Source organism: Macaca thibetana, chromosome 3, assembly GCF_024542745.1.
Source record: "Macaca thibetana thibetana isolate TM-01 chromosome 3, ASM2454274v1, whole genome shotgun sequence".
Classification (NCBI taxonomy): domain Eukaryota; kingdom Metazoa; phylum Chordata; class Mammalia; order Primates; family Cercopithecidae; genus Macaca; species Macaca thibetana.
Window position 1 is genome coordinate 183,444,335 of NC_065580.1, and position 12,431 is coordinate 183,456,765.

Sequence of the window (12,431 nt, forward strand, 5' to 3'; positions counted from 1 at the left end):
TGTCAGGGATGGATCCACGAAGGGACATTCGGGAGCACATTCAGGACTATGGTGAAAAAGGAAATATCTTCAGGTAAAAACTGGAGAGAAGCTTTCTGTGAATCTGCTTTTTGCTAGGTTTTCTCATCTTATATAGATAAAGCTTTCGTTACATTACACAGCTTGGAAATTCCACCATGGATGGATCCGCGAAGGGATATTTGGGATCACATTCGGGACTATGGTGAAAGAGGAAATATTGACAGATAAAAACTGGAAAGAAGCTTTCTGAGAAACTACTTGGTGATGTGTACATTCCACTCAGGGTGTTATACCATTCTCCTCATAAGGCACTGTTTGAACACTGTTCCTGTAAAACTAAAAAAGTGATATTCGCAGCACATTTAAGATGATGGCGAAAAGTGAAATGTCATCCAATAAAATCCAGAAAGAAGCATTCCGAGAAGCTCCTTTCTGACATGCAAATTTATTTCACAGAGTTAAAGCATACTCTACACTTCCCAGTTTGGAAAGTCTGTCTTTGAGGATTCTGTGAAGGGATATTAAGTGGCAACCGGAGGCCTGTGGCAAGCAAGGAAATGTCTTCCATTGAAAACTGAAGAGAAGCTGTCTGAGCAACTCTTTTGTGATGTTTGTATTCATCTCATAGAGTTAAATCATTCTTTGGATGGAGCAGTATGAAATCACTCTTTCTTAGAATTCTGAGAGAGGACATTTGGGAATGCACTTTAGAATATCCTGAAAAAGACATAACCTCAGATAGAAACCAGAAGGAAGCTTTCTGTGAAACTACTCTGTTTCACGTGAATTCCACTTGCACAGTTAAGCTTCTCTTTTCATTGAGCAGTATTCTAACACTGTTTTTGTTTAGTCTGTGAAGGTATATTCGGGAGCACTTTGAGGCTTATGGTGAAAAAGGAAATATCATCCGATAGAAACTGGAGAGAAATGTTCCGAGGAGCTGCTTTGTGATGCATGCATTCCACTCACAGAGTACACTTTTATTCTCATAGAGGATTGGGGAATCCCTTTAGGAGAAAATGCTACCAGGGGACATTCGGGAGTATGTGGATGGCTATGGTGAAAAAGGAAATATCCTCAGACAATAACTGGAAAGAAGATTTCTGTGAAAATGCTTTGTGATAGATATGTCTATTCATTTCACATTGATAAAACTTTCTTTATATTACACAGTTTTGAAATGCTGTTAGGGAGGGATTCGTGAAGGGACATTCAGGAGCACATTCAGGCATATGGTGAAAAAGGAAATATCTCTAGATAAGAACAGGAAAGAGGATTTCAGTGTATATGCTTTTTGAAATGTTTATTCATCTCACATAGATAAAGCTTCCTTTACCCTACGCAGCTCAGAAACACTATGATGGATGGATGGGCGAATGGACATTCGGGAGCACATTCAGGACTATGGGGAAAATCGAAATATCTTCAGACAAAAACTGGAGAGAAGCTTTCTGAGAAACTGCTTTGTGATGAGAGCATTCCACTCAGGGAGTTATATCTCTTTTCTCATAAGGTAGTGTTTGAACACTGTTACTGTAAAACCAAAAAAGTGATATTTTGGAGTGCATTGAGGACTATGACGAAAAGTGAAATTTCCTTAAATAAAAGAAGTGTTCCAAGAAACTGCTCTCTGATATGTGTATTCATGTCACAGAAATGAATACATATGTGTATTCATTTCCCAATTTGGAAAATGCATCTTTGAGGAATCTGTGAAGGGATATTAAGTGGCACCCAGAAGCCTGTGGTGAGCAAGGAACTGTCTTCCATTGAAAACTGGAGAGAAACTTTCTGAGCAACTGCTTTGTGATGTGTGTATTCATCTCATAGAATTAAATCATTCTTTGGATTGAGCAGTTTGAACTCACTGTTTCTGTGGAACCTAAGGAAGGACATTTGGGAATGATCTTCAGAATATGCTGAAAAAGAAACACCCTCAGATAAAAACCAGAAAGAAGCTTTCTGTGAAACTGCTATTTGTCGCGTGAATTCCTTTCACTCACTTAAGCTTCTCTTTTCATTGAGCACTTTTCTCACACTGTTTATGTTTAGCGTGCGAAGGGATATTCGTGAGTGCTTTGAGGTTTACGGTGAAAAAGGAAATATATTCAGATACCAATTGGAGAGGGGCTTTCCGAGGAACTCCTTTGTGACTAGTGCATTTCACTCACAGTGTTATACTTCTTTTGTCATAAAGGATTGGGAAAACCCTTTTGGAAAAAATGATACCAAGGGATATTTAAGTGTATATGGACGGCTATGGTGAAAAAGAAAATATCCTTAGAGAAAAAATGGAAAGAACCTTTCTGTGAATCTGCTTTTCGCTATGTTTATTCATGTCACATAGATAAAGCTTTCCTTATATTATGCAGCTTGGAAACTCCTTCATGGACGGAACCACAAAGGGACATTCAGGAGCACATTCAGGCCTATGGTGAAAAAGGTAATATCGTCAGATAGAAAATGGAGAGTAGCTTTCTGAGACATTGCTTGGTGATGTGTGCATTCCACTCAGGGAGTTATACCTTTCTGCTCATAAGGCACTCTTTCAAACACTGTTCCTGTAAAACTAAAAAAGTGATATTCGGAGCACATTGAAGACTATGGCGATAAGTGAAATGTTGTCCAATAAAACCCAGAAAGAAGCATTCCAAGAAACAGCTCTCTGATATGTCCATTCATTTCACAGAGTTAAAGTATACTTTACATTTTCCAGTTTGGATAGTCTGTCTTTGAGGATTCTGTGAAGGGATATTAAATGGCAACCGGAAGCCTGTGGTGAGCAAGGAAATGTCTTCCGTTGAAAACTGGACAGAAGCTTTATGAGCAACTGCTTTCTGATGTGTGTATTCGTCTCATAGAGTTAAATCATTCTTTGTATTGATCAGTTTGAAATCAACGTTTCTGTGGAATCTGAGAAAGGACATTTTGGAACACTCTTTAGAATATGCTTTAAAAGAAATACACTCCGATAAAAAGCGGAAGGAAGCTTTCTGTGAAACTGCTCTGTGTCATGTTAATTCCTTTCTCACAGTTCAGCTTCTCTTTACATTGAGCAGTATTCTAACACTGTGTTTAGTCTGTGAAGGGATATGCGGGAGCGCTTTAAGGCTTATGGTTAAAACGGAAATATCTTCAGATAGAAACTGGAGAGAAGATACCCAAGGAACTGCTTTGTGATGTGTGCATTGCACTCAAACAGTTATACCTTTCTTCTCATAGAGGATTGAGGAATCCTTTTTGGATAAAAAGCTACCAAGGGATATTTGGGAATATATGTACGGCTATGGTGAAAAAGGAAATATCCTCTGACAAAAACTGGAAAGAAGCTTTCTGTGAAAATGCTTTGTGATAAATATGTTTATTCATCTTACATAGATAAAACTTTCTATATATTATGCAGTTTGGAAACTTCATCATAGAATGATCCACAAGGGTACATTTGGGAGCTAATTCAGGTCTATTGTGAAGAAGGAAATATATTCAGATAGAAACTGGAGAGAAACTTTTCGAGGAACTACTTTGAGATGTGTGCATTGCACTCACTGTATTGTACCTCTTGTATCATAGAGCATTGGGGAAACCCTTTTGGAGAAATAGGTACCAAGGGATATTCGGGAGCATATTGACGACTACGGTGAAAAGAGAAATAGCCTCATACAAAACTGGAAAGAAGCTTTCTGTGAAACTGCTCTGTGATATATGTATTCATCTCACATAAATAAAGCATTCTTTACATTACGCTGCTTGGAAATTCTGTCATGAACGGTTCCACGAAGGGACATTCGGGAGCATATTTAGGACTTTGGGGAAAACGAAGTATCTTCAGATAAAAAACGGAAAGAAGCTTTCTGTGATTCTGCTTTTTGTTATGTTTATTCATCTCACGTAATTAAAGCTTTCTTTACATTATGCAGCTGGAATCTCTGTCATGGACTGATCCGCGAAGGGACATTCGGGATCACATTCAGGACTACGGTGAAAAAGGAAATATCTTCACATACAAACTGGAAAGAAGCTTTCTGTGAATCTGCTTTTGCTATGTTTATTCATTTCACATAGAGAAAGTTTTCTTCACATTACATAGCTTGGAAACTCTGTCATGGATGGATCCGCAAAGTGACATTCTGGAGAACATTCAGGCCTATGGTTAAAAAAGAAATAACTTGAGATAAAAACTGGAGAGTAGCTTCTGAGAATTTGCTTTGCGATGTGTGCATTTCACTCAGTGAGTTATACCTCTTTTCTCATAAGGCAGTGTTTGAACACCGTTCATGTAAAATTAAAAAATGATATTTCAGAGCACATTGAAGACTATAGCAAAAAGTGAAACATCGTCAAATAAAATACAGAAAGAATCACTCCTGGGAACAGCTCTCTGATATGTGCATTAATTTCTCAGAGTTAAAGTTTACTCTACGTTGCTCAGTTTGGAAACTCTGTCTTTGAGGTATCTGTGAAGGGATGTTAAGTGGTGCCCGGAGGCCTCTGGTGAGCTAGGAAATGTCTTCTGATGGAAAATGGAGAGAAGCTTTCTGAGCAGTTGCCTTGTGATATCTGGATTATTCTCATAGTTAAATCATTCTTTGGATTGAAGACTTTGAAATCACTGTTTCTGTGGAACTTGGGAAAGGACATTTGGGAACGCTCTTTAGAATATGCTGAAAAAGAAATACCCTCAGATAAAAAACAGAAGGGAGCATTCTGTGAGACTGCACTGTGTCACGTGAATTCCAATCACACTGTTCAGCTTCTCTTCTCATTGAGCAGTATTTTAACACTGTTTTTCTTTAGTTTGTGAAGGGATATTCAGGAGCTCCTAGAGGCTTATGGTGAAAACGGAAATATTTTCAGATATAAACTAGAAAGAAGCTTTACGAGGAGCTGCTTTATGATGTGTGTACTCCACTCACAGAGTTATACCTTTCTTCTCATAGAGGATTGGGGAATCTCTTTTGGAGAAATAGTTACCATTGGACATTCAGGAGTATATGGATCCCTATGGTTAAAAAGTTATATATCATCAGACAAAAACTGGAAAGAAGCTTTCTATGAAACTGCTTTTGTGATAGATATTCTTATTGATCTCACATAGATAAAACCTTTTTATATTACGCAGTTAGGAAAGTCCATCATGGACGGATCTGCGAAGGGACATTCAGGAGCACATTCAGGCCTATGGTGAAAAAAGAAATATCTTCAGATAAAAACAGGAGAGAAACTCTGAGAAACTGCATTGCAATGTGTGCATTCCACTCAGGTAGTTACACCTCTTTTCTCATAAGGCAGTGTTTGAACACTGTTCCCATAATACCGAAAAAGTGATATTTTGGAGAGCTTGAAAGACTATGGCCAAAAGTGAACTATCCTCAAATAAAACCCAGAAAGAGGCATTCCAAGAAAATGCTCTCTTATATGTGCATTTGTTTCACAGAGATAAAGCTTACTTTATGTTGCCCAATTTGGAAACTGTCTCTTGAGGAATCCGCGAAGGGATATTAAGTGGTGCCCAGAGGCCTCTGGTGAGCTAGGAAATGGAAACTGGAGAGAAGCTTTCTGAGCTACTGTTTTGTGATGTGTGTATTCATCTCATAGAGTTAAACCATTCTTTGGATTGAGCAGTTTGAAATCACTGAATCTGTGGAATCTGAAGAAGGACATTTGGGAATGCTCTTTAGAATATGAAGAAAGAAATATACTCAGGTAAAATCCAGAAGGAAGTTATCTGTGAAACTGCTATATCCTGTGAATTCCTGTCACTCAGTTAAGCTTCTCTTTTCATTGAGCTGTTTTCAACCACTGTTTATGTTTAGCGTGCGAAGGGATATTCGGGAGCACTTTGAGGCTTACAGTGAAACAGGAAATAAGTTCAGACCGACACTGGAGAGAAGCTTTCCGAGGAACTGCTTTGTGACGTATGCATTCCACTCACAGTGTTATACCACTCTTCTCAGACAACATTGGGGAAACCCTTTTGGAGGAGAATGTACACAGGATATTCGGAGACATATTAACAAATATGGTGAAAAGGGAAATAGACGCAGACTAAAACTGGAAAGAAGCTTTCTGTGACACTGCTCTGTGATATCTGTATTCATCTCACATAGACATAGCTTTCTTTACGTTACACAGCTTGGAAACTGTCATGGATGGATCCACGAAGGGATATTCGGGAGCACATTCAGGAGTATGGTGAAAAAGGAAATATCTTCAGATAAAAACTGGAAAATAAGTTTCTGTGAATCTGCTTTTTGCTATGTTTATTCATCTCACATTGATAAAGCTTCCTTTACATGACGCAGCTTGGAAACTCTGTCATGGACGGATCTGCGAAGGGACATTTGAGAGTACATTCAGGTCTATGTTGAAAATGGAAATATCTTCAGATAAAAACTGGAGAGAAGCTTTCAGAGAAACTGCTTTGTGACGTGTGCATTCCACTCAGGGAGTTGTACCTCTTTTGTAATAAGGCAGTGTTTGAACACTGTTCCTGTAAAACTGAAAAAGTGATATTATGGAGCACATGAAGACTATGGTGAAAAGTAAAATATTCTCACAACAAAACCCAGAAAGAAGGGTTCCAAGAAACTGCTCTCTGATATGTGCATTCATTACACAGAGTTAAAGTTTACTCTACATTGCCCAGTTTGGAAACTCTGTCTTTTAGGAATCTGTGAAAGGATATTAAGTGGATCCCGGAGGCCTGTTTTGAGCAAGGAAATGTCTTCCGTTGAAAACTGGAAGGAAGTTTTCTGAGCAGCTGCTTTGTGATGTGTGGATTATTCCCATAGAGTTAAATCATTCTTTGGATTGAAGAGTTTGAAACCACTGTTTCTGTGGAACCTGAGAGAGGACATTTGGGAACACTCTTTAGAATATGTTGAAAAAGAAATACCCTCAGATAAAAAACAGAAGGAAGCATTCTCTGAGACTGCTCTGTGTCATGTGAATTCCACTCACACTGTTCAGCCTCTCTTCATTGAGCAGTATTTTAACACTGTTTTTCATTAGTTTGTGAAGGGATATTCGGGAGCTCCTTGAGGCTTATGGTGAAAACGGAAATATTTTCAGATAAAAATTGGAGAGAAGCTTTCCGAAGAGCTGCTTTGTGGTGTGTGCCCTCCACTCACAGAATTATAAATTTCTTCTCATAGAGCATTGGGGAATCAGTTTCAGAGAAAAAGGTATCATTGGACATTCGGGACTATATAGATCCATATGGTTAAAAAGGAAATATCATCAGACAAAAACAGGAAAGAAGCTTTCTATGAAACTGCTTTTTTGATAGATATGCTTATTGATCTCACATAGGTAAAACTTTTCTATATTACGCAGTGAGGAAAGTCCATCATGGATGGATCCACGAAGGGACATTCAGGAGCACATTCAGGTATATGGTGAAAAAGGAAATATCTTCAGATAAGAACAGAAGAGAAACTCTGAGAAACTGCTTTGTAATGTGTGCATTCCACTCACGTAGTTATACCTCTTTGCTCATAAGGCAGTGTTTGAACACTGTTCCTGTAAAACCGAAAAAGTGATTTTCAGAGTGCTTTAAAGACTATGGCAAAAAGTGAACTGTCCTCAAAGAATACCCAGAAAGAAGTGTTCCAAGAAAATGCTCTCTTATATGTGCATTTATTTCACAGAGAAAAAGCTTACTGTACATTGCCCAGTTTGGAAACTCTCTCTTTAGGAATCTGCGAAGAGATATTAAGTGGCACCCGGAGGCCTCTGGTGAGCTAGAAAATGTCTTCCGATGGAAACTGGAGAGAAGCTTTCTGAGCTACTGCTTTGTGATGTTTGTATTCATCACGTAGAGTTAAACCATTCTTTGGATTGAACAGTTTGAAATCACTGCGTCTGTGGAATCTGAGGAAAGACTTTTGGGAACGCTCTTTAGAATATGGAGAAAGAAATATCCTCAGAAAAAAAACAGAAGGGAGCTTTCTGTGAAACTGCTATGTCCTGTGAATTCCTCTCACTCAGTTAAGCTTCTCTTTTCATTGAGCTGTTTTCAACCACTGTTTATATTTAGCGTGTGAAGGGATATTCGGGAGCGCTTTGTGGCTTACGGTGAAAAAGGAAATATGTTCAGATAAAACTGGAGAGAAGCTTTCCGAGGAACTGCTTCGTGACATGTGCATTTCACTCACAGTGTTATACCTGTCTTCTCATACAGTATCGGGGAAACCCTTTTGGTGGAAAAGGTACCAACGGATATTTGAGGGCATATTGACGAATATGGTGAAAAGGGAAATAGCCTCAGACTAAAACAGGAAAGAAGCTTTCTGTGAAACTGCTCTGTGATATGTGTATTCATCTCTCATAGATAAAGCTTTCTTTACATTACACAGTTTGGAAACTCTGTCATGGACAGATCCACGAGGGACATTTGGGAGAACATTCTGGACTATGGTGAAAAAGCAAGTCTCTTCAGATAAAAACTGGAAAGAAGCTTTCTGTGAATCTGTTTTTTGCTATGTTTATTCGTCTCACCTTGATAAAGCATTTTTTACATTTTGCAGCTTGGAAACTCTGTCATGGACGGATCTGTAAAGGGACATTCGGGAGTACATTCAGGTCAATGTTGAAAATGGAAATCTCTTCATATAAAAACTGTAGAGAAGCTTTCTGAGAAACTGCTTTGTGACGTGTGCATTCCACTTTGGGAGTTATACCTCTTTTCTCATAAGGCAGTGTTTGAACACTGTTCCTGTAAAACTGAAAAAGTGATATTACGGAGCGCATTGAAGAATATGGTGAAAAGTGAAATATCCTCAAATAAAACCCAGAAAGAGGTGTTCAAAGGAACTGCTCTGTGATATCTGCATTCATTTCACAGAGTTAAAGTTTACTCCACATTGCCTACTTTGGAAACTCTGTCTTTGAGGAATCTATGATGGGATATTATGTGGCTCCCAGAGACCTGTGGTGAGCAAGGAAATGTCTTCCTTTGAAAACTGGAGAGAAGCTTTTTGAGCAGCTGCTTTGTGATGTGTGTATTACTCTCATAGAGTTAAATCGTTCTTTGTATTGAAGAGTTTGAAATCACTGTTTCTGTGGAACCTGGGAAAGGATATTTGGGAACTCTCTTTAGAATATGCTGAAAAAGAAATACCCTCAGATAAAAACCAGAAGTAAACTTTCTGTGAATCTGCTCTAGATTGTGTGAATTCCACTCGCACAGTTAAGCTTCTCTTTTCATTGAGCTGTATTGTCCCACTGTTTCTGTTTAGTCTGCGAAGGGATACTCGGAAGTGCTTTGTGGTTTATGGTGAAAACGGAAATGGCTTCAGATAGAAACTGGAGAGAAGCTTTCTGAGGACTTGCTTTGTGACTTGCGTATTCCACTCACTGAGTTATACCTTTCTTCTCATAGAGGCTTGGGGAATCCATTTTGGAGAAAAAGCTACCAAGGGACATTCGGGAGAATATGGATGGCTATGGTGAAAAAGGAAAAATGCTCAGACAAAAACAGGAAAGAAGCTTTCTGTGAAACTTCTTTGGGATAGATGTATTTATTCATCACACACAGATAAAACTTTCTTTATATTATGCAGTTTGGAAACGCCATCATGGATGGATCCACAAAGGGACATCCGGGAGCACATTTAATCCTACGGTGAAAAAGGAAATCTCTTCAGATAAAACTGGAGAGATGCTTTCTGAGAAATTGCTTTATGGTATGTGCATTCCACTCACAGTGTTATACCTCTATTCTCAAACAGCATCGGTTAAACCCTTTTGGAGAAAAAGGTACCAAGGGATATTTGGGAGCAAATTGATGCATATGGAGAAAGGATAAATAGCATCAGAAAAAAACTTAAAAGAAACTTTCTGTGAAACTGTTCTGTTTTGTGTGTATTCACCTCACATAGATAAAGCTTTCTTTATATTTCGCTGCTTGGAAACTCTGTTATGGACGGACCTGCAAAGGGATATTCGGGAGCACATTCAGGACTAAGGTGAAAAAGGAAATATCTTTAGATAAAAACTGGAAAGAAGATTTCCATGGATCTGATTTTTGCAATGTTTATTCATCTTACATAGACAAAGCTTTCTTTACATTTCGCAGCTTGGAAACTCCATCATGAATGGATCTGCAAAGGAATATTCGGGATCACATGCCACCCTATGGGGAAAATCAAAATATCATCAGACAAAAACCGGAGATAAACATTCTAAGAAACTGCTTGGTGATGTTTGCATTCCACTAAGGGAGTTATACCTTTTTTCTCATAAGGCACTGTTTGAACACTGTTCCTGTAAAACTAAAAAAGTGATATTCGAAGTACATTGAAGACTAGGGTAAAAAGTGAAATGTCATCCAATAAAACCCAGAAAGAAGTGTTCCAATAAACTGCTCTCTCATAAGTGTATTTATGTCACAGAGTTAATACTTACTCTACAATTCCCATTTTTGAAAGTCTGTCTTTGAGGAATCTGAGAAGGGATATTAAGTGGCGCCCAGAGGACTGTGGTGTGAAAGGAAATGTCTTCCATTGAAAACTGGAGAGAAGCTTTCTGAGCAACTGCTTTGTGATGTGTGTATTCATCTCATAGAGTTAAATCATTCTTTGGATTGAGTAGTTTGAAATCACTGTTTCTGTGGAAACTGAGAAAGGACATTTGGGAACATTCTTTAGAATATCCTGAAAAAGAAAGAACCTCAGTGAGAAACTAGAAGGAAGCTTTCTGTGAAACTGCTCTGTATTATGTGGATTCCGCTCACACAGTTAAGCTTCTCTTTTCATTGAGCAGTAATCTAACACTGCTTTTATTTTGTCTGCAAAGGGATATTTGGGAATGCTTTTAGGTTTATGGTGAAAAAGGAAATATCATCTGATAGAAATTGGAGAGAAGCTTTCCGAGGAGCTGCTTTGTGACGTGTGCATTCCACTCACAGAATTATACCTTTGTTCTCATTGAGGACTGGAAAATTCCTTTTGGAGGAAAACCTACCAGGGGATTTTCAGGAATATATGGATGGCTATTGTGAAAAAGGAAATATCCTCAGACAAAAACTGGATAGAAGCTTTCTGTGAAACTGCTTTGTGATAGATATGATTATTCATTTCACATATATAAAACTTTCTTTCAATTACGCAGTTTTGAAACTACGTCATGGACGGATTCACAAAGGGACAATCGGGTGCAAATTCAGCCCTATGGTGGAAAAGGAAATATCTTCGGATAAAAACTGGAGAGAAATTTTCTGAGAAACTGCTTTGTGATGTCTGTATTCCACTCAGGGAGTTTTACCTCTTTACTCATAAGGCAGTGTTTGAACACTGTTCCTGTAAAACCAAAAAAGAGATATTTCGGAGGGCATTGAAGACTATGGCGAAAAGTGAAATATCCTCAAATAAAACCCAGAGAGAAGCGTTCCAAGAAACTTCTCTCTGATATGTGCATTCATTTCAGAGAGTTAAAGGTTACGCTACATTACCCCGTTTGGAAACTCTGTCTTTGAGGAATCTGAGAAGGAATATTAAGTGGCGCCCAGAGACTTGTGGTGAGCAAGGAAATGTCTTCTGATGAAAACTGGAGAGAAGTTTTCTGAGCAACTGCTTTGTGATGTGTGTATTCGTCCCATAGATTTAAACCATTCTTTGGATTGAGCAGTATGAAATCACTGTTTTTGTGGAATCTGAGGAAGTACATTTGGAAACGCTCCTTAAAATATGGAGAAAGAAATATCCTCTGGCAAAATCCAGATGGAAGCTTTCTGTGAAACTGCTCTGTGTCATCTTAATTCCTCTTGCTAAGTTAAGCCTCTCTTTTCATTGAGCAGTTTTCTAACCCTGTTTATGTGTAGTGTGTATAGGGATATTCGGGAGTGCTTTGAGGCTTATGGTGAAAAAGGAAATATGTTCAGACCCAAACTGGGAGAAGCTTTCCGAGGAACTGCTTTGTGACGTGTACATGCCACTCACAGTGTTATACCTCTCTTTCATACAGCATTGGGGAAACACTTTTGGAGAAAGAGGTACCAAGTGATATTCGGGAGCATGTTGATGCCTATGGGGAAAAGGAAAACAGCCTCAGATAAAAACTGGAAAGAAGCTTTCTATTAAACTGCTCTGTGATATGTGTATTCATCTCACATACATACAGCTTTCTTTACATTACGCAGTTTGGAAACTCTGCCAAGGATGGATCCACTGAGGGACATTCGGGAGGACTTTCAGGACTATGGTGAAAAAGGAAATATCTTTAGATAAAAACAGAAAGAAGCTTTCTGTGAATGTGCTTTTTCCTATGTTTATTCATCTCACATTGGTAAAACTTTCTTTACATTACGCATCTTGGAAACTCCGTCATGGATGGATCTCTGAAGGGATAATCAGGATTACATTTGGGTCTGTAGTTAAAAAAGAAATATCATCAGAAAAAAGCTGGAGAGA